The sequence below is a fragment of the Macrobrachium rosenbergii genome, chromosome 52 (assembly GCF_040412425.1).
Source record: "Macrobrachium rosenbergii isolate ZJJX-2024 chromosome 52, ASM4041242v1, whole genome shotgun sequence".
Classification (NCBI taxonomy): Eukaryota; Metazoa; Arthropoda; class Malacostraca; order Decapoda; family Palaemonidae; genus Macrobrachium; species Macrobrachium rosenbergii.
Window position 1 is genome coordinate 41012839 of NC_089792.1, and position 24666 is coordinate 41037504.

The window sequence follows — 24666 nt, forward strand, 5'->3', positions numbered from 1 at the left end:
CTAAGAACTGATTTGATTACTTTAACAGGTGTAAAGCCACTGTTAAGAAAGAAGAAAGGGCAGGACCTGAAGTCACGTGTTGCTTGATGCCTTTAAAGCTCCAAGAGCATAAAAGTCCTTCAGTCCCATAAGAATAAATGTCCTTGTTAATGTAGACAGGAGATCTGAAGCCAATAATAACGCAGAGATTTCTCACGCTAAACAACGCTGGTATGGACAGAGAAGAAGCAAGGAAGAAAATATGCCTTGTGACAGAGAAAAACCCAAGCAGATCAACCTGACTGCTACATTTTTTCCGGGGAAGCTCCAACTCCCATTTCTAAGCTGGCGACTATCTCTAAGTTCAACTATTTCAAAGGAACTACTTAAATTTTTGCAACGTTCTCTGGCATATCTCTTGTCCAACTCGTACAACATTTATTGTATCCTCCATTTTACTTCATCAGTTCTTCTCTAGCAGAATAGCCCTAATTCGCTCTCATTTCCATGCATTGCATTACCCATATTATTTCCTCACATACACCTCGTAACTAACATGAGATCGAAACGACCGCGGATTATAATGTCAGATTTTCAAACGGGTAGTAAAACCAATCAGAATATGAAAACATCAATAAACAACTAAACTTCTGGAAATACAGAATACGTTGGAACCTTCTTGATTACATGAAACAGTGTGATGTTTCAAAATATCAGAGCTACTGCTTTACTTTGAAGAGTTGGTGCTTACTCTCTGGGTGCAGTAATCTGATAATACAATATTGTAAAATTATGAAACTTTTCAGGCAATTCATTTTTCGTATTCTGTAAAAGAAAACTACTGAGATGGCTATTTGTCTGTCCGTCCGCACTTTTCTGTCCGCCTCAGATCTTAAAACTACTGAGGCTAGAGGGCTGCAAATTGGTATGATCATCCACCCTCCAATCATCAAACATGCCAAAGTGCAGCCCTCTAGCCTCAGTAGCTTTTACTTTATTTAAGGTTAAAGTTAACCATGATCGTGCGTCTGGCACCGCTACAGGTGCCAACACAGGCCATCAGCGGTCAGTGACTGAAAGTTTCATGGGCCGCGGCTGAGAGTTTCATACAGCATTATACGCTGTACAGAAAACTCAACTGCACCGCAGAAACTTCGGCGCATTTTTTACTTGTTTTCCGTTATACCCAGTTTATAGCAGCAAACCTAAGTTTGGGCAATTTCACATTTTTTCTAACAGATTCCACAAAGCTAACATCAAATAATCTGTAAGACTATAACGTTCCTGGAACTTAAGCTTAATACAACAAACTCTAAGGTACCAGTACTACCCAGGATTTTACAGGCTCGAGTAATACAACAGAATCTTTGCAAATTAGCGTAACTTTCAGTTCAGGGTAATACTAATAAATACTTTTATTGTTTTGCAAAAAACTGAGCCATACAATATACGCCAATATGTACCATTACTCCTTACAAAATTCCATGTCAAAAAAAAAAAGCGCGGTACTACAGAGAAATGAAAATAATCGCAACCACTTCAATCTAAAGTTCTATGCATTTGTAATAGCCACGAATACACATACAGCTGTGAAGGCGAAAAGTAGATTCTATGTACAAAGTATTCTTCATCGAAACATAAAAAAGAAAATTTAATCCCAATAACATTAAAAGATGTTTCAAATCCTTCTCAAGAGAATGAATGAAACAGACACTATTGCAAGCTAAAGATCCATCCGCAGAGAAAATTATGTGGGAAAATTGATACATATCTCGTCAAAGGGGCCATTAATGTCCCCTCGAAGCAAATGGTACATTGTTCGTCCTATCACTTACGAGAAACCTCTTCTTCCCTCATCAGACTCTTTAAGTATCAAAGAACAGGAGAAGAGGGGAAAAAAGTGCCCTCCATTACCCTATATCACAAGATACCAACTCGTCTTCCAAACTTTTTGTGAACAAAAAATCAATTTCCTTTCTTATTTTATACCGCCAGAACTTTCAACCGTTTTTCTCCCTTTACTTTTTTTTTCTTTTGTTGATGGGCTGGCAGACAGGGGGTGTGCGAGAAAGAAGTTAATCTTTACCATAACAAAAAGACAAATAAAATTATCGGATTTCATAAGGACTACTACACCTTTATGCACCGACCGCTTTTACCCTCTCAAATCCAAACTCCTTATCTCTGTCTTTTACCGCTTTCATCTCTAGGATCTCTCCCCCTCCCCAACCCTCTCTCTCTCTTCCTCTCTCAAGAAGACCTCACTCTCCTCCCTCCATCCTCCACCTTTCCTCTTGTCTTCGCCCTCACCTACTCAAAACAAAGGAGCAATTAAGCGTTACCTCTCCTGCCTCAATGTTAAGAAAGTAACAGCAAAAGTCCGAGGAAGTTATTTTAACGATTTCGAGGACTGTATATCGCTCTCTCTCTCTCTCTCTCTCTCTCTCTCTCTCTCTCTCTCTCTCTCTCTCTCTCTCTGTGAGGGTGAAGTTTTGTGAAAACTACATAACCAGCGGGAAGATTTATTTTCTCTTTGTTTTTTGAATGATAAACACACACACATATATACCGGTATAATACATACAGTACTTTATCATTATTATTCAAAAGATGAACCCTATTCATAAGGAACAAGCCTACAGGGGCCACTGACTTGAAGTTCAAGCTTACAAAGAATATGATGATCATTAGGAAGAAGTAAGAGGACGTAAAGGGGAATACAAAAAGAAGAGAATATACTTAATAGACAAACGGAAACCATCATCAAACGAACGGCATAAGGACAACACAATTAAATATGTAGGAAAAATTAACTGGATGAGCAGGTTTTACGGCGGCCCAACTTCCAACAGCTTGCATACAAGACGAGCAAATTCGACAGGCAAACCAAAAAATGTCTAAAGCCAGACACTGCCTAAAACCATACGATGGTTTCATTTTAATTATGCTCTTGCTGGCTATCCCAGTATCTTTTTTTTTTTTTCTTTTTTGGTAATGGGTGGGGATTCCTCTGATCTGTCGCCCGCCACTTCCATGAGAGAGAGTAAGAGAGACCAACAACTTTGCAACTAACAGTTTATAAATTGGGAACGACATTTGTAATACTGTCTATAAAACTTCCATTCTGCAAGATAACCATTTAAAGTGCCATATGGACACCTGAAATGTATTACAGTTTCAAAGATTTTAAGCTGTATTCAGAAAAAATACGGATTACATGGCCAAAAAAAAATACTTTACCTAAACACTCAAGTAATAAACCTCGTGGTGGGTTCAGTTTTCGCCAAAAGTCCAAAAATAATGTTTTTTAACTACCCCTCACATATAGTGATTGATAAGAACCTCAGGGACCCCTTACTCTAATATATATAATGTTAGCCTTTTTCTGGAACTGGGAAATATAATGAGTTATCTAAAAGTTAATAGTTATATTAATAATTTGATAATTATGGCAGTAATTAGTCTTATAGTCAGTTTAATGCCTATTATACACATTTTAACACAAATATAATGACGTTTGTTCAGAGTTCCATCCATTAATGTTCTTTCTTACTTTTCTGTTTGCGACAAACTATGCCAACTTCTGCAATAATCTTTCGATTAAGTAGAGTCCTACCACATGTGAAATTCGAAACAAGTATCTCTCGGGTGAGAGATATAGGCTCTACAACCTGGAGGCCATAAAAGGACTTCGAACCTAAGTACCTAAAATAGTACTAATGGAGTTACCTGCCAGGCTACCCACCTTGCCTAGTTCCAACTTTTTGTCCTGTGTGTGACATGGTTGGTAACTGCCACTTAACTCTTTAGTAATGTCTGATTATTTAGGTTCCAGCTTCTTCTATGACATCAGTTGCCTGCTTAGCAGCACCCTTCTCTTTCGTGTAAGGTGTTCTGGATTCGATCCCAGAATGAGGTAGAAATTTATTTCTATATTTTGCATGTCACTGGGTGTTGATTTCCAGTCTTTAAAATGTTGGTAAGGTACTAATTTTAATGTGTATTTTATTTACTATTTTGTTCACCTAAACTCATTTTACTGTATTACTTGGGAAATAAATAAAAGCATTTTTTTATGATACAGACCATAATTGCAAGAATGTCAACGATATCACGATGTATCATCTAACACGTTTACACCAGTATTCTCTCACACCTGCTGATACCAATTTATTTTGTTATGACAAAGGGAAAATAAAATCTACCAGAATGGGTACACCATCTTCTCGGATGTATGGAGCCAAATGTATTTCCTATTTAGCAGTGCACAGCATGTAAACAGCCATATATAAAAAAAACTCTTACCAAATGAATGGAGGGGAAGAGCAGCACTTAAAAAAAGGGAGGCAAAAGAATGTTAGCTATTATAATCATGAATCAATTCTATCCTGCTTCACCACTGCTTCATCAGGCACAGGAATGTTCAACAAAAAGCTGTTGGAGAGAGACAATTATTAAAGCTGCTACAGATTGTTCACTAAAGATCTGATATACCAGACAAGTAGATAACTCAATCATGGATGAAGACGAAGTAGTTTATGCAGCAGCAGAGACGGAGGCACACTGAAGCTTTCCCCATGCACAAGACATGGACTAAAGAACCATTCACTGGGATGTCATCTCTTCTCAAAATATGAATTAATAAATCATTCCAGTGCAATAACATTTTCACATACACAAAAGAGAACTTGAGAGCCACTCTAAAGCAATGCCATTAACAAATCTAACCCGTAAACATAACTGAAATTATCTACGAGCAACTGATTTGAAAGCACTGAACAAAATTCTGAATACAAATATAAATCTCTTAGAGTATCCTACCAGTCTACCAGTGGATGATCTCATACAGCACACCAACACTTAAAGATGATACTCAGGTGGAACTGACGATCAGAGAAAACATACAGAGTCAGGATATTTATTAAATATACACAGATTACAAGATAGATCTTTAAAAGGAAAAAATATGTACCAGCTTCTCTTTAAATTTATGCTAGTGCTGCTTACAGGGACATCATATCGTAGTAACACACCACAAAGGACAAGTTTTGCGTATGCAATCATGTAACATATTACAATGCCATTTTCTGCCGAATTACAATATCTAAATGTTGATTTCCATCAAATTCTGAACAGACTGGGTCACAGTGTGTCGTACCCCAAAACTGGTAGAAACTGACCCAGCCCTTTGACTTCCAAAAAGAGTAGCAAGTGAAGTAGATAGAAGTGGCAGGTGTTTCTAGAATCCTCTCAGGGGACAACATAGGCTTGAGGAGACCATAAGTGGTGAGGGGAAATCCCACAGCAAATATGACTGTTGGACATGCAAGACAAGATCATCTTCATGTGGCCAGATCTTTTCCCAGCTTTGAGAAAACCAAGAAACAAAGTCCTGATGCAGAGGAAAATTCTCCTTATTTACTGTGCTGAAACTCAAGCTTATGTTCCATTTGCACAAACAGCTGACAGAAACCGGTCAATCAATATCTAGGATGCTAGACACTAGAATCCCTTGTGGACGATGACAAGCCTGTCAGATCAAGAGACAGAGTGCATGTTGCTAAATTGGGTTCAACTTTCTTGTGCATAACGAAGCAAAGACCAAGGAGGATAGAATTGGTAATTTACCCACCATATAAATGTCCATGCAACTTGCACCTTCTTGGCAACAACTAGCAAACGATCAGCTGAAGATGTCTTGGGAATCTCCGTGTGAAGCATGGGGTCATAGATGATGGCTCAGTGTCAAGGGCTGTTATGTTATTGTGGTGATAATGATAATATTGAGACACGGCAGTCATTTTGGACAACTGAACCTAATGAGAGATATATATGGTTATCCAATAATTACAGTGCATCCAAAAATCAAAATGGAGATAAATTTTTCTAGTATTCGAGAAGAATGTCGTCAAATAATGCTATTATTTTTTCTAACTATTGCTTTTTTAGTAGAACATTGTTTGGAAAAGTAATTCCAGTAATACAATACCAGTTAGGAGTGAAAAGTGCACATCTGCTGAATACCATGTATGCTTTTCTGATTTATGAATGAAAAATGCCATATCCTACAAGATCTTTAAAACTCTAAGTTGCATCTCTACCAAGGATATCATGCTGTTACCCAGTCCAGAGTTATCCTACTTCTGACAAGTGACTGACGGAATTTGCCGTGAAGAGCGGTACCTGTCATCCTATTTAGCTCGTGGACTATATATGTGATCTGAAGAGCCTCGCATTAATAATTATTACCACTACAAGACACTCTCCTTCCATTATCTGTTTAGAAGATTATTTCACTTTGTTAAGTCCAAAAACCCCAAAATGAAAAATGGGACAAGCAATACATATAAAACTATGACGCCGTCAGTATGATCGCGCGCCCAAACATTAACGTGGAGTCTGTTTCATCACCGAATAGTCGTGAATTAAATTTTGAACAGTCACTAATAACCATGGTTACTTTATCTAATATCAAACTTCATACAGAACAAAAGTAAAGAAAAAACAGTTGCGTCGTTTCTACACTAATGCCTGAAGTAACTCAAACTGAACATTATAAGAATTGTCTGTAAAACTCAAAAGTAGTATACGCAACGCCCTTTAGCGATCAATGTACCTCCCGTCGTACATGATTATTTAAGAAATATCTCTCTCTCTCTCTCTCTCTCTCTCTCTCTCTCTCTCTCTCTCTCTCTCTCTCTCTCTCTCTCTCTCTCTCTCTCTCTCTATATATATATATATATATATATATATATATATATATATATATATATATATATATATATATCTCATATATATATATATATATATATATATATATATCTCATATATATATATATATATATATATATATATATATATATATATATATATATATATATATATATATTTATATATAGAATTTTAACTGGTTACTTTAACCAGTTACTTATGTAAGTGTCACAGCCACAATGCCATCGTCACTACAAGACCTTACATCCAAATGTGAAAAATATGAAACAATTCTGATGTCAGGTCGTCTGATTACACGGGATGCGGGTTCGATTCCCACTGCCAGATATCTGAATTGCTTCATATTTCTTGCATTTCGCTCTAAGGCTTTGTAGTGAAAAGCATATCCAAAAGGTGTGAAGAATTCGAGAAGTTAAGAGGGCATTGTGGCTATTACAACTAAATTACTCGCACACACACACACGCTCGCATATATATATATATATATATATATATATATATATATATATATATATATATATATATATATATATATATATATGTGTGTGTGTATATGTATATATATATATATATATATATATATATATATATATATATATATATATATATATATATATATATATATATATATATATGTGTGTGTGTGTGTGTATATGTATATATATATATATATATATATATATATATATATATATATATATATATATATATATATATATATAATGTATAAACAGACATTTTTATCAATGCGTACTATCCTCAACGAAAAGCACACATGTACACAGGAACAACAGCAACAGATTCCTCATGAAGGAGGGGACAAAATGCACACACGGAAATGAGGCGTAATTCTTGTTTTTCTCATATGGGAAACAACATTACAGACACTGCAAAGGCGCCAAAATAAATGAGGAAAGAGCATTAAAAATGAATGATTTAAATCCATCTATATAGTCGGAAGCTAAAACACAGACTGGGACAAGGTAAGTAACTCAATCTACATATTTGAATGGGGCCTTCATTACGGATTCTCTTTGATAACTGACGAGGAGGAGGAGGAGGAGGGAGGAGGAGGAGGAGGAGGAGGAGGAGGAGGAGGAGGAGGAGGAGAATGGAGAGGTAGGGGGTTGCAAAAAGGAAAAGGAGAGAGGGATGGGAAAGGGAGAAGTGAGAGACAGAGGTCGAAGGAGTAAGGGATGTGATGGGAGGTGGATAAAATAAAAATGAGACAGATAAACGGACAGAGCAGGCAGATAGCTAGGGGGGAGTACCCTCTATACAGGATTACAGGTGGAACCTGGTTTGCTAGGAACACCGAACCACCACCACTACCCTCTCACCCAACCGGCCTTCGGATTATGCTTTCCACTGAATACTTCAAAACAGCAAACACATCAAACTTTAACAAAAGACGAATAAGAATCCACGAAATCTACATACGAGCGTGAAAAGCAACCGTAAGTTCTTAAAATATATAAAAGAAATTGTTGTTCTGTGGATCGTTTAGAAGAATGAAATGATAAAATCCAAATCCCCGATTGTCAGCATTTTTCCCCTAAACTTTAATTAGGGTTCTTTAATAGAAAAAAAAATACAAAGCTCCTAATTCTTAAAATCTGACTTGACGCGAAATATGAAATATCCTACAATGAAAATATTCCCTGCACGATAAATGAGAAGAGTCTATGCTCCCACGGCTTTCCATACAAACAGTACGCCACTAATCAAGTCGAAATGCCGCTAAAATTCCCATGACAACAAAAGAACTCGAATTTCTTTGCATACCAAATACTTCCGTTTTCTATGAAAATGCCTCTTTACACGCCTCACAATAAAAACCCCATTGTTAATATAAACATCAGCGCCGCTCTCGAAAAATAAGCGCCCTCCCCCCTTCACCCCACCCCATCGAACCCTCTCAGAACCCCAATCTCCATATCCACCCCTGATTCCCTACCCCCGCACCTTTTACCTTTCTCACAAATAATGGAAATATATGCAAAAGCAATCAGGCCACCTACCGAAACTCGCACCTGGCTTTTGCGTTCTAAGCGATTATTCTCTCTCTCTCTCTCTCTCTCTCTCTCTCTCTCTCTCGTACCTATTTCCAATTCCCCTGGTGGTTTTTTTTTCTCTCCTCTATATTCTCTCTGATTACCAGAGAATCTCATTATTCACCCAAGTATTGTATGTTCGCTCACAAACCTTGGATGACGTAGAGAGAGAGAGAGAGAGAGAGAGAGTACTCGTCCATCAATATTCACTGTGGGAGCTATAATTACATTTTTCTAATAAATGTTTCCATCATCATCTTCACGGCATTACTGATATTATTACCATATAAAACAATATTCACGTTAATGTAACCTTGTACATTGATAATACTATTGATTTCTGCGAAAGCATTAATATATATTCCTGTGTAGTCTATTCTTTTACTTAAACATCTTGAAGTTTATAGAAGCTGTGCTCAAAAACATGAGAATCTAAAAAGTCGTCCAACGGTCATCCACGCACATAAACCCATAAAGTTAACAATGAATTATTAACCTTTATGTAGTTAAGTTTACAAAAACAATATAATTTGTACTAGTGTAACTTACCATCAAAATTAACGGTAATGTAAATTTGGGGTACCCTCATTCTGCACATTTTGTATGGCCCAGTGATGAGAAAGCAAGCTCCAAGCTCGCTGCCGAACCAAGTTAGGCAGCTAATCACGAAGCACCCTCACTATCACATGCTTGTGATTCACTGTCACCACCTGGTTCACCTGGCCCAGGTCACCATCACACCTACTATTAAATGTGTATCAAACTTTGACAATAAACCAGGGTGTTCTGAGTATCCTATGTAAGAGTTCAACTTTTACGCTGGTGACACCTTTGAGCAACCAAGTAGACAGCACAGTTCTAAGCCATACCCTACCTAAGAACACCAGCCAATAACAGACTAAGCTCTGAATTACTTTATTTTGAAAGCTATCTGTTGTCCTTCACTTTGTAGACAAACGATGGTACTTGCACTAATCCTCTAGCAATTAACAGACTAATTTACTGCTTAGAAACAATCAGTTGAAGGTTGAAGCTATGTCTGCATCACTTCTCAATGTCTGGCCCATCTATTTGGTTCCAGAGTCAAGATACAAGTCTGCCACTGAAATAACTTGAGTTTTACAAGAAAGTGAATAATATCCTCGGAGGGATCCCAGACTCCCTCTTCCCCAACATCATGTGCTGGCTAGATGCACACACAGAGATAATTGCCTACAAGAAACTCAGCCAATTCTTGATCACAGTGCTCTCCTTGCCAATCCCCGTCCATGCTAGAAAAGCTCATGGTCTCAACAACCCCACTAGAGGCCATATCCGCAAAAGTGTCCTGGGATGAACTTGTCCATCCTCATACAGCCACAACTTGATGCCGATGGAAAGCCACAGAAGGTCGACCTTGCCAAGGAGCCGCCTTCCTAACTTTCTCATCACATAACTAATGCCAAAATTATGCCCATGACAGACCTACTGAAGAAGGCAGAGAAGTTGCCAGAAGTCTGCAAGGCCTAACAACAGACTGCCCAACCCCGCCGTGAAGCCAAGGACGACCACAACGATGATGAAGCACAGGCAACCACACAAAAGGCATGGCCCTAGACACTCATTCTGTGCATCTATCACCCAGCAGAGCAGCCAGGAACTGTGAGCCCAGGTTGGAGCTGGAGTAAAAATGAGCTGGGCAGCTACCCAAAGAAGTAAAATAGGCTGTCACAACACCACCATAAACTTGTTCCACCAAATTCTGTCACTGACAGTGGCTCCAGCAAGAAGTTCTCATTTGACACAAGTGCCTTCAGATCCATATTATCTGCACCATTTTGTTATCAAAACAACACAGTTTTTCATTCTTAATATAATTTTAAATTATTCATACATCTATGATTTGGTACCATATCAGCACCTCGAATGGCATCCATCTAGGTATGGGAACAATCACATTTTTCTTTACTGCATTAAAAATTCAAACGTGCTTATATGTAGTAAAGTGCCCAGGTGGCATATAAGCAAGCATGTGACATTCCTCACATCTATCCTATTTTTTTTTCTTTTTGTGGAGAGCCCCATTAGTTCCTCGTTTCGCTGCCTTGCCAATGTTTAACTGGCAAGTTCAGCAGCCAATAATGGAACACCCTCACTGTCACGCACTTGCGTATCACTGGCATCACCTGACTCACTTTGCTCAGGAAACCACCGTGCCTACGACTGTATCCACATTTCCATCCACGTGCCGTATCAAAAGCAGATCAAATCTCGACAATAAACCAGTGTGTTCTGAGCATCCTGAGTAGGAGTTAATCTTAACAAGAGGGGCTGGTAAACGAATTAATATAAGTCTAACCATGAAGTTGTTATTGGAAGAATATCGCTGTTGCACATGGAAAAATATATGGTACACATTAAATTTTACTGTACATTTCACGTTACTTAAACCACTCATTTACGAGGAACCCATGACAGACAAGACCTTTTCCTTTCTTGCAGCAAATGATCCAGTGGCCAAAAATTCTTCTGGAAAGAGACGAAAACAACTCTGTAACGAAAATAGAACGTAGAAAAGTTGTATATTTCCACAAAATAACGACAGAAAAGTTAACAACAGTAAAAAATCCTCTTCATCCTTCAAGAAAAAACACTGTAACGAAACCTTGTGGAATCACCGGTTACATCAACAACAAAAAAAGCCAGGCAAAAGCCAAACACAAAGCTCTTGACCATAAGATAACTGTAGTTATTGGTATGAATCGTTCCGAAATGAACAAAGGGTTATGCAACTCGAGTGTCACATCTGCTGAAGAAAGGAAACTTGTCAGAAGTTTAAATGAAATTAACTGCTGTTTTGTTAAATGGAACTATGCCAGTTATCTAAACAAGCAGTATGACAATACCAGTGAACAAAGGCCCCATAAAAATCACTTTTTCCTGAATACGGTCATCCAATCACTCTATAAATAGGAAAACCAGGAGTTTACGTAAAATAAATTAATACATAACAGGATTCAAGACCAAAAATATCTATTAAGTCGTTCCTTGGAACTACAGCACGTTATCAAAATCCCATGGAGTGGTAAGGAAGTACGTGGCATCATATAGCCTAAACGGACAAATTTGTTCCAGATTCTATCAATAGTATGGATTATTTTGCCTATGCTTGAAACCATTTCAAAAGAAGTTATCTTATAAATGCAAAGGTGAAAATTCATTTCATAAAAATATGATTCCTTGTCATATTAGATCAGAAGCGTGGCGAACAGTATTAGTATCATTTCCAACATTATAATTTTACAAGCGTAGTTCAGAAATGTTGTCTTACCCACAATGGGAACACCGGTGTTCTAAAGATGAATATACCAGCGATATGACATAATCTATCTTGAAAAGATTACCGAAAACTCTATTAGAGAGAATTTTAAAGTAATGTAATGCACACTACGGGACGAAGCTCGTAATATCCTATTTCAGCGTACCACTTGACTAAAAAGCCATTCGTCTCTCGAGCTCAGTGCATGCAAATGCTCAGTTCCTTGAGTTCTCTGAAAGAAAGATGGGAAACTAACATTTCGAACATCCTCTGATTCTTTTGAGTTGTCCAGTTTATTTTACGCATAACATTCATCAATGTCTATCTTTCCGCAGTCCTTTTCCTCCTTTCATATCATATTCCCCTGAAACCAAAATCATTCTTTCCTCCCACAGTCCCGCTTCCCCTCAGGCGACATCTACAGAGGGGAGAGAGATGTACAAACGTTTTATGGAGGGGAGAGGTCTCGACAAACGTTTAAGCGCTGTTATTGTGTTACCATAGTTGCTAGGTCATCCATTTTTCCAGTCTTATTGTAGCATTGACAAATCAGTAGAAAAACAGTGATTCACGGTGATAACATGAAATTTGTGAAAGCAAAACTCTCCTTTCGTAATTCATATGACATACTATACACTCAACATTTAGGATGAAAATAGGTGGTAAAAACTAACCTTTCATGTTGTACCTGTAATAGATTCAAGTAAAATATATCAGTTATAAAAAGGAGTAATTTCTGAGCACATGTGATCGAAAAGAAATCACGTACATAATTCTAGCAATTATTTAAATCGCTGCATACTAAATGTGAACAGGCGTGTCAATGTGAGCACACATTCAGCTGTGAATAACCTACGACGTATCAGAAAGAGGGAAACAGTAAAAAAAAAAAAACTTAAAACGAACAAAATTTACTCACGACTACGATAGAGGCATTTGGTATCAAATATGGCATACAAAACTGAGCTCAAAGCTCTTACCAGGTAAGAGGCTAGCCAAGGAACCAACCACTTCTTGAGTTATTAGCAACTACACAGCGTGACGTTGAATCACTTTATCATCCGTTCACATATGATTTATGATGAAGAGCGATACGAAGATGGATTTCCGAACCAGACTTCGTCAGCGAAATACAATCGATGGGAATAAGGGAGATTCTGTCACCGCTACCCATGGTAAGACCGTGCATTCATCCAGGTTAGTTACTTTTCTTGATGAAATATTAATCAAAATTATCTAACCTAGTTATCTTGCTCTTCCAGCATATAGCATCTTGGCAGATTACAAGAAACATAAACATTCATTGTTTAACCTGCTGTTCTTACAAGTAAATTTTAAAAACTAGCAACTGTAGTCCTTAATGTTTTGTCGGTATTGCCCGTTCTAGTCATGGGCATTTTGTTTTATTGATATAATAATCTGTTCTTGGTGCAATAAAATAGCTTAGAGCAGAGGTTCCCAAACCTCGGTTAAGTGTATAAGGAAATTACATGAAGCACGCAACTTGCTCCTAATGTTTAGTATTCCAGCTAATGAAAATGGCATCTAAAACTGGTGTACACTGAATGTGTAACTACAAAGCCATCCTCAATATTGCTTAATATTACTGATAAAGTTAGGGCATCTGCTATGAAACTTGAATTGTTTCCAGAAAACATCATGGTGGAAAACCTCACTTTTGAAAATTCGGCTACAGCTTTTGATGATGTTGGTAACTTATTTAGGCCCGCTTGTCTTCCCTGTGATGTGTTATTTGGTCTTAATTCTCAGAATTAAAAAAAGGCTATGTAAAAGTCAGATAGAAAAAATTTACTATAGATGCACACTCGCTCCGAAAAAATTTTGCTCTCAGGAAATAATTAGGGTTCTCAGAATACTTAAGAGACTTGACTACCAACTTCATTGTTTTGCGCATTTTAAAGAGCAAATTCCGAGCTAAGCTTTCCGTGGTGGATGACCTCGGGTTGGCACTGTCGAAAATTATAAATGTTGGATGTAGCTCCGCCACATGCCAGTTTATACTTGAATGTTTCTTAATAAGAATTAAAAGTTTTTATAGTTATAATACAAAAAATAAAAAACAGCTCCGAGTTTTCATCAACATGTTTTCCTTAGTATAAAGTTTACCAATTTATATATGAATATATTTAAGCTTTTATTTTTCTCAAGTGTATCTTTTTTAGCTAACTATGCTGCTACAAAGAAATACTAGTCAAAATTACACGCCGCCTGTGGTTGGCAATGCAAAGATGCCTAGGCAACACGATCAAGTGAAACTGGGTTCAGAGCCTGTCATTTGCCAGTCAAACCGTGAGTCGTCATAATTATTCCCTGCAAAGAAAAGGTCCTGTATATCATTTTATCTTCGTAAATAACTGGATCGATCCATGTCCTCTAACCTTGCACATGCTTTTTTTTTTTTTTTTGTTCACCAACCTAATATTTGGGGGATCTTACCTCCAACCTCCTTGTTTGAAATACTTGGCTTCATCTCTCTGAAACCTAGCTTCGTTTTTTTTTTTTTTTTTTTCTCTCAATATGGTCTTTACTCAAGTTTAGCTTGACCAGTTTAAAATATCTATAACTGATTCTCATTAATGAAGTAATTTCCAAAGTCTGACACAAACATATACAGAGTTCATAAGTATCCGGTATGTTATATATTTTTATTCATCAGCATTCTAGTATTTGCCAAATTTAAGAGTCTTAAGCTAAGAAAACTGTCAGGATGATGAATTCACTGTATCCATATACAGGGAATGGAAGATCACTTAATGATCTTAAACGACCAAGAGCTCTTGCTGGTACAAGGCCAACTTAGTATAACAACAAAGGTCATGACAGTTAATTGGGATCGTCGGCGGCTCATAATGTTGGGGGGGGAGGGGAGGGTTCACACGTTTTGGGGGCGATAAAGTAAAAGAGGATTTGGGGAAGGGTTTAGCAAAAGAAGATGCTTTTAACAGAAAAATTTGGAGACGATACCTCTATGCAACCGACCCCTTAGCTTTGGGATAATGGTGGGATGAAGATGTATTTTAAATGATTTATCCCTAAAGTGGAATGAAGGAGTATAGAATTTTGGCCCAAGGCCAAGCGCTGGGAACTATGAGGTCATTCAGCACTGACAGGGAAATTGATAGTGGAAAGGTTTGAAAATTGTAACAGGCGGAAAACCTCGCAATTGCAATTTGAAACAAATGTTAGGAGAGTGTGGAAAGTTAAATGAAAGAAAGAGAATATGAACGGAGGCACAGTAAAAGACATGAAAGGGGTTGCAGCTAGGGGCCGATGGGACGCTCCAAAGAACCTTAAGTAATGCCTACAGTACACCGCATGAGGTGCACTGACGGCACTACCCTAAGGAGATATTCCTAATGTGACCAAACTGTCGTGCAGTTAAAATGTTGGATCTTCTGAGGTTCAAACTTTGTGTACTGTAATTGTTTTTTGTTGAACAGGCCAACATGATTCTCACTTCACAGCATTTTAGTTATACATCCTATTCATTTTATTTGTTTTTTTTTATCTTATTTGTTTTCTTTGTTATATCTATTTTATAGTTAATCCCTTTCCTCTACAGAGCTTTTGACCTACTGAAGTCTTTGGGTTTGTTAAAATTCTGCTCTTCCACTAGAGTTGCAACCCTTGGTTGTGACCCACACAAGTCGACTAAATATCAGGTTAAAAATTTAGTGCTTAGGTCAACAGAGGCACAAGAAGATTTCTAAAAATTTGCGTAAAAAGACGCAGCTCCCTCAGGACCGGAGAAAAAAAAGTATACCTTAGTTTAATCAGACCACTGAGCTGATTAACAGGTCTCCTAGCGCTGGCCCGAAGGATTAGATTTATTTCACGTGGCTAAGAACCAACTGGTTACCTAGCAACGGGACCTACAGCTCATTGTGGAATCCGAACCACATTATACCGAGAAATGAATTTCTATCACCAGAAATAAATTCCTCTAATTCTTCATTGGCCGGCCGGAGAGTCGAACGCGGGCCTAGCAGAGTGCCAGCCGAGTATGATATCGACCCGCCCAATGAGGAACTCCTCAGGATTGGAACTTGGAACCCTTCACTGTTGAGGCTACTATCTGATCATGAGTATATATACATAGGCATTTATACATATACATTCTGAAATACAATACATATGCATATATATATATATATATATATATATATATATATATATATATATATACATACATATATATATAAACGAAATCTGAATACATAAAATCATACGGTAAAATTATCACTTCTATGAAAGGAAGACATTTTGATTAATCAAAAACCAACAACACTGTAGAGCAAAATCCATCTCCGATAGAGTTATTTTGCAGACATACAGGACTTACAAGAAAGTCAAGTAGCAAAAAATCAGCAACATTATGCACTAACAAACCGATTCCGACAAGCGCATCGCTCTCAAACGATATCCCTGTCACCCTCTATAATAAAAGGTCCACGATGCCCTCGACCAGGGAATAATGAAATGTTTCCAGAAAAATTGTTGATAACCTCAAATAACCTCCTCACCTATATGAAACTCATAAGAGGCTTCTAAAACCATATAAAAAACTCAAAAGTCTCAACAGACAATCATCAGCTTCCCATCCATAAAATGAATGCCCGAATCATGGAATTTTGACTAACAAGCCAAATACTTGGACGCTATCAGCCATTCAGCGCAACGACACTGCAAAGAGGACTTTGGAGTGGTTGGGCAGCAATATCTAGAGATTCAGAAAACAGATGAAGTACAAGGATCATATTGATGAAACTGGGATTAAACCCCCAGTTGCTCTAATAAGTAATGGTTAGGATGCTGGACAGCAAAAAGGAATAAAGTGGGAATGAAGGTATAATAAACGGCTACTAAATAGGTGCAGCTTGGGGCCGAAGGGATGCTGCAAACATCGCTCAGTTGTGCCTACAGTTCACCGCGTGAGGTACACTAACGGTTGTTTGCATAATATGTTAACAGAAAAAAAATACAAAACAAAAATGAATGTAAAAAGACTCCTTTTTGCGTGGGAAACAAACACCCACGATTGTATAAAGAGGTCTTCATAAGGCTAACAGTCAACGAAAGTTGACAATTTCTTTCCGTTGCTCTCCCTGTAGAACTCTATGAACAGCTGACTGAAATTTGGCATATCAAGAGGGTTGTTTAAGCACAAATTACACCAACGCATTACATAAATGTATACGGGTATTTAAAATTTACAGACTTCCTTGAAGGAAGAGTCAACCAAGGTATCAAAAGAAACACCCTACATTAATCTAACAATGACCGACATTTCTAACGGGAGACTTTCTTGTTAATAAATGACTAAGTAAAAATTTACCTCGTTTACTAAAATGATTCTCGGACTTGAAAGTCTAGGCCACCTGTTTTAGATATTGCTCGTAAAATCTCCTTTATTCCTGACTGAATCGAATGAAGGATTTTATCGATACGAACATTTGAAAAACACCAGTTATGTCTCAAATCAGAACTTTACAATTCGAAATAACGAGGTTCAGGCTAGACATGAAGTGGTTAAATTGCTAAGGGCAATTGAAATTCCAGTGTTCGCGATGAATAGGATGACTTTGCGAACATTATTAACCACTACTGAAAAAAACATAACAACAAACAAAATTAAGACAAGGAATAAGGAGACAGATATAACATTAATAAACTCCTCTCTCTCTCTCTCTCTCTCTCTCTCTCTCTCTCTCTCTCTCTCTCTCTCTCTCTCAAGGACGACTGGTTTACCTGTTAAGACGCAGCACCCCCGGCAGAGGAATGTGGCACTACAGTGCCTTCTTTGTCTGCTGCCTCCCCTCACTCGCACCTGAGAGGAGACTTAACGCCTATCCCCCCCCCCCAAACCTCTTCATTTCAACCCCATTTCCTACCTGAAACATCCCAAGTCCTTTCACCCACAACTCCCAACCCACCCCTTCCCCTCCCCCCTCCCCCAACCTCCATCACACCCCTAACACACACTTCTCAGGGGGACTAACTACAAAGTCAGGGATCCCAGGTGTTATATGAATGGCCAGTTCTGTTAAGAAGAAGAAGGAGAGAGAGAGAGAGAGAGAGAGAGAGAGGAGCCTAAGGCATCACGAGAGAACTACCCCCACATCCCCCAATAGCTAACCCTTGCCTCACCCCAACCCCCACCGTCGTTACGCCCTTCAAACACTCAAGAGAGGCTCGAGTCATTTTGAGATGACTATCGCAGACTTCAAATGCTCAAGAGTTCTTTTTCTTATACATAACTTATTTTCACGTAGGCACATACATAAATATTCTTCATATCTGGCACAACAAAATTCGTTTTGGAGATGCCTATATATAAATACTGTGTGCATATGTCGATAAATGAGGTATGTATGTATGTATGTATGTATGTATGTATGTATGTATGTATATATATACAATATATATATATATACATACATAATATATTTATATATAAAATATATATATATATATATATATATATATATATATATATATATATATATATATATATATATATATTTATATATAAATATATATATATATATATATTTATATATAAATATATATATATATATATATATATATACAGTATATATATATATACAGTATATATATATACACATGTGTATGTGTGTGTGTGTGTATTTAAACCTTCTCCTTCCGCTTATTTCCCATAAAGGGAGTAGGTCTAATAAGTACTACCTTCCCTGCATTTCAGACATACTAATAAGATCAGTAAAAATCTGAAATAAAATTCTCTCTCTCTCTCTCTCTCTCTCTCTCTCTCTCTCTCTCTCTCTCTCTCTCTCTCTCTCTCTCTCTCATACACGTGTGCAAATTTCTCTATCTATATATATATATATATATATATATATATATATATATATATATATATATATATATATATATATATATATATATATATATATATATACATATATATATATATATATATATATATATATATATGTTTGTGTGTGTGTGAGGGGGACTAAAATCCATTCAAATGACCCATGACTGGCTTGAAGCATAACTTTTATTATCATCTCTAAATAATGATATCAATGAAACCAACTAGTTATGGTGTAAGCAGAACGGTAAAACTGAGTAGTGAATTGGGAAAAGATGAAAGCATCTGAAATAAATCAAATTAAGGAGATAAAATGAAAGAGGTGTAATAAAAAAAAAAAAGTCATGAGTAATAAGATGCTATTGAATATTCCACCATTTTCCTTCAGGATAAAATGAAAGGATGAAATGGAAACTACGTAACACATAGAAGTAGAGGTGAGAGGACAAGATTCATGATGGTGGTGTGAAGAGAACATTAATGTAAAGAAGGAGTATATATATATATATGTACCAAGGCATGAAACGTTACATAGTGATGACAGGATGATAAAGATGTGAAGGAAAACAGCAGGAAAATAGGGATAAGAATAAAAATACACCAACCAAGAAAAGCTACAAAAGTAAAGACTACATCAAATGGAGCGCAACAAGAACAGTGCCGCTCTTCATCCAATGGCCTTACCTGCTGCGACCTGACAGCATCTCTCCCCCCCCCCCGCCTTAACCACGTGACCCTCCTCCCTGCCGGCTTCCCTGTCCACCGGGGAGGTGGGGGGAAGGGGAGGGAGCAAAAGAGCCAGCGGCCAAGGTGCCACCCCGAAAAACCGTGCCACTTGAACCTGTTCAATTCCACCTTGATTTATGGAGGAATGTTCAAAGGAAGGACTGTAAGCAAAGAGCGCACACGGGCATTTCCTTTGAAGCTTGAAAGCAAAGTATGTTCGGGGCGATTTCTCAATACGGGAAGGTACCATGAGCGAAGGCAGGTATTTCCGACAGGAAAACGTCGAGAGATCAAGAAGATGACTATGACAAATATTCTCACACTAACTCAGCTGAATCATTGCATACCACATGAAAATTCCCCCCCCCCTCTCTCTCTCTCTCTCTCTCTCTCTCTCTCTCTCTCATGCACACACACACCCAGTTAATTTCGATATATTGCTGCCACCTTAAATTTAAGCAACTGTGCTCTGTTTACCTCTTCTAGAAAAGACCATTCCGTCACCGCGCATAATCCAAACAGTTCCAAACAATTTCTGTTCCCATTATTTTAAGATATCACAAGTAATTAAATTGTTTGTAACAGATAATCATTCGAAAAAATCTCACACAGAAAGGAATTCAGCACACCTCACCTCGTTCACATAAAAAACTTTCAAAAATCTTTCACTGTAAGTGAAGCACATTAACAATGAAATGAGGCCAAGCTGAGCCTCATTTCCACAAAGAGGAATGATAAAATGCCACCATTAGAGGAGAGCACGTAGACTATTTTCCATTACGCTATATTCCCTGTCATTTTCGTCCTAGCAAAATCTATGAAAGATTCTACTTTCTAAAAAGTTGTCCGTAATCTATGCGGGTAACGTTAACAACAAATGCGTTATGTTAACTGATCGATGCTACACCTTCATTCTCCGAAAGCTACTTATGAGAAATAACCTTCGAAAACACTGCCTACATAGTCAAGCCTTGTACAACAACACTGTAGTTATAACTTTCTGGGAACATGCATCTCACAGATAAAAACGACAATAAAGAGCTGTGAAGCTACTGTCTAATAATCAAACATCTTCGTTACTTAGGGATAGCCTAGAAGTCCCCACCAGGTCTAAGTCCTTCACACCTTACAAAACTCAGGCGCCTTGGCCGGTCTTAGGGTAAGGGTCTGCGCTGGCATACGCCAGCTTCATGTAAACCAACTAAAAAATAAATAAATGAATAAAAATAAAGCTTTGTAAAAGATACCTCCAACATTATACTAGAAAATGCCAGGTGCATTCATAATATGTTCCTTTGATCGCAAAACTGTCAACCCGAAGGGCAAGAAAGTCTAAACACAATTATGCAATTGCAAAGGCCATAAATTGTATACGAAAGTCAAGAGAGAAGTTCAGTGAAAGCAGTTTTACTAACTGTATAAATGATTGACTGACGCCTTTTCTCCTTATTCCCCTTTTCTTCCACCAATGTTATAGATACATAACCCAACCCTAACAATTCTGCGACCTAAACAATTTTAATCAGCACTGAAATTTTCAATGTTCTTTATTTGATGTTTTCGATAAATATTTTATTCTGATGTCTATCTTTATTTTCACTACATTTGCCATAAATGACTCATTCATTTTACATTTTTTGGGGCAAACAACACTAGAAAAAACACATCAAGATGAGAATTTATGGGACAAATCACATACAATGAAGAATTCAGGTTCAAACCATACTAGCATAACTTGAAAAAGCTTTACTTCTTAAAGGTCATAAATCTGGACCTGGACCTAAATAATAATCGTAAATGAGCAACATGGAGACGAGCATATGATATTGCGTGGGACAGAAGATACACAGAAGGAATTAATGTCAAAGCAAACTCATAACGACAAAATTTATATATAAAGACCACAGTAAAATCATTACATTTTTTTTTTGGGGGAGAGGGGGATAATGAAAGCTGATGGTGTCCTAATGAAGTTTCTAATGACCCTGATGCTAATAGATCCTGAGGCTAATAAACATGGCAGTTAAAAATCATTCCAAAAGAAATGAAGCCATTATTATTGTGTTTAATAGATGCATATTAAACAGCAAAATTCCCTCAACTGGACTGCTTCCACCGAAGAGAATGTTCATATGTGATAGAAAAAAATTATATTAATACAAAATTACATTAATACAGAGATAAGTCCAAAATAACTCTAACTAAACAAACGAATGGCTCTAAACATCAACAAACAGCTTATTTAGAAAAGAATCAATCCGAAAATTTTAGACATAGCTGCAAGGGACAGTACAAGATCATCACCGTCTCTCATACTTATAAGAATTACCATCAACACAACATAAGAAATTGATATCTTTCTGCACTAATATCGTATCGCGACGCACAACATAAAATGATGATAACTGAAATAAACGCTTCATTACCTCTAAAAGTACAGTCCCTAAAAGTAACGCCAAATGTCTCTTAATGAAATAAATTGTATGGAAGTTGGACACGCAAGAAATCTTCTAGTCAGGTTCTAAAAGGGACCACGGCTCCAAGCAATTTTGTCAAAATCAAGATCCCGAGAGTCGTCTAAACACGCACGGAAGGACAAATGCAGAACAAAAATATGAAGATAAAGGAATATTTACATACAATACCTAATTTCTGCCAAAATTGGATAGGTTTGTTAAACGCTACAAAAAGAACGGCTTGAGTCGAAATAAATGCAGGGAGCACGGATATTCCTACCGTAGCATAGTGTCAAATTGCATAACAGATCATGGACTGGAAACACTACACAACATTATTTAACCGTTTAAGTCTTCTGTTGGAGTCATGCTCATTACCCTCTAATCAACATTTATTGCCTTGTTTCTCTACATTTGAATTATTCTTCTTATTGGGCACCCTGTCAACAACGGAGCTAAAACTCCATCTACTACCTAATGAAAATCCAATGCTTTTGTACAACTCAAAACTCCTCCTACTTCCTGGTATCTCATCACTACATCCAGGACCGATATTCCACTTTTTCCTCGACTAATGGGCAACGAGTGGTTTGTAACCCTATCCATATCACTTTTCAAATGAACAAGAACCTACGTAGCTACCACCATGGAACTATGATTTCCTGGAAACCGACAAGGAACACACCACCACAAGCCAAGTAATGTCGACTTCAGATTAATGTATACACTACGATACCCTAATTTTAACTGCCCAATTTGTCCCTTTGTGTTCTAGTTTATGATTGTCTCATTTATTCCACATTTCCGTTCCTCACGGTCAGAAGTCCACTGCAAAGTAATGTATCTGTAACAGGACTATTATCCAGACTAACTTACGTCTACTATACTTTTATAAGATTCAAATATGATTTTACAAGATTCAAGTGTCATTCTTTTTTCATGATGGAATTTCACCAACCCTGGTGCACGATAAAAATAATTGTTAATAAATCATCTGAGATGTGAAGAGATTACGGGATAGGACCAATAACCACAAAACATACTATTTTTTTTTACCAACTCGTTATTTCTTCGAAACTTCTTCATGTGTAATGAAAAACTAAAAAAGATTCCTAAAAAAAACCTACTGCGACCTTAGCATAAAAATCAAGGTTCCATTATTAACATTAAAATGGTCCTTCCTTTCGTATACCAATAATGAATCGCCCAGGCAACATTATTCCCGTTTCAAAAATGTTCAGAGCATTTTCAGGCGATGAGCATCAAAACATTTTCAAGATATTTTGAGATTTTAACATATCGATTCTGATTTATTAAAACTGCTCGCATAAAGAAAGTGAGAACGCTGTTTTTCAAGTCAGCTTCCTTACAACTTCTCTTCTAAACTTTTAATTATCAACAGCTCTGTCACTTCAAACTATCATTCATAAACATCACGTAATACCATTGTGCACACCTTGGCCATCCTGTACCCCTAACTCATTTGCAGTTAGACTGATTTAAAAATTATTTATTTTTGTGAAGTGGCACCTCAACAACTAGGGTATTTACTATATAATTAAAACTCACACAAACATAATTCCTTCTCACGAATAACTCCATGAAGCTCCAGTTACGTTTGTCTTCATATACTCAAGTTACTTGTTTGTATTGTGAAACTGCTTATCAGTCTTAATGTTGAAAAGATTCCCGTTTCCATGCTCATACGGAAATTTCATCAATATGGTCTATTTCAGTACTTAATGACTTTTCAGTTGGTCTTGCTGCACAATGTTTACATTAACGACTTGGCCTGAGAGCAGCTATACCTAAAAATATTTTATATACCTTCTCCCAAAGGCACTATTTAATTAGAACCGTTCGATACACCTTTACAGGTATACCAGAAAACTTTAGTAGTTTCCACAAATACGTTCTACTTTTCTTAATAAAAATAAACCTAGGAATTATTCGAGTCTTTTAACTATCCACCTCTTTTTACCTTCTCTTGACCTACCTAGTATGTATCAGTCATACTGCTCGACACCCTAAGAACAACGCTGTTGAACATTTCAAACTCTTGTCTGGTTTCTGATTCCTTACCTTTAAACTTGGCCCATTACAGCTTGGCTCTAGTTTCGGACGATGCAAAACGACCACAGGGTAAGGACTTGCACTCGTCACCCATTCTTACACAGCCGTCATTTTTGACAGCAAGGGTAGAATAATAATAATAATAATAATAATAATAATAATAATAATAATAATAATAATAATAATAATAATAATAATAATAATAATAATGTTATTGTTAGCCTTGCTATTACGGCAATTTTTGTTTCGGTAATGTAACAGATAACAGGGTGATCAAATAAAACGCCCATGGGTCTAACTTCCAAAATTCTTCTCTAATTTAGGGGCAAAGAGAAAATCCTGGGGGCTCATAAATCCATCCTCATTATAAAGAAATCACTTTCCATTGAAGAGAAAACGATTTCTAAGAACAGTAGGAGACGTCATTGAACCTTTGAGGAATTTTACCTTTCAGAAAAAGTAAAAGAAAAAAAA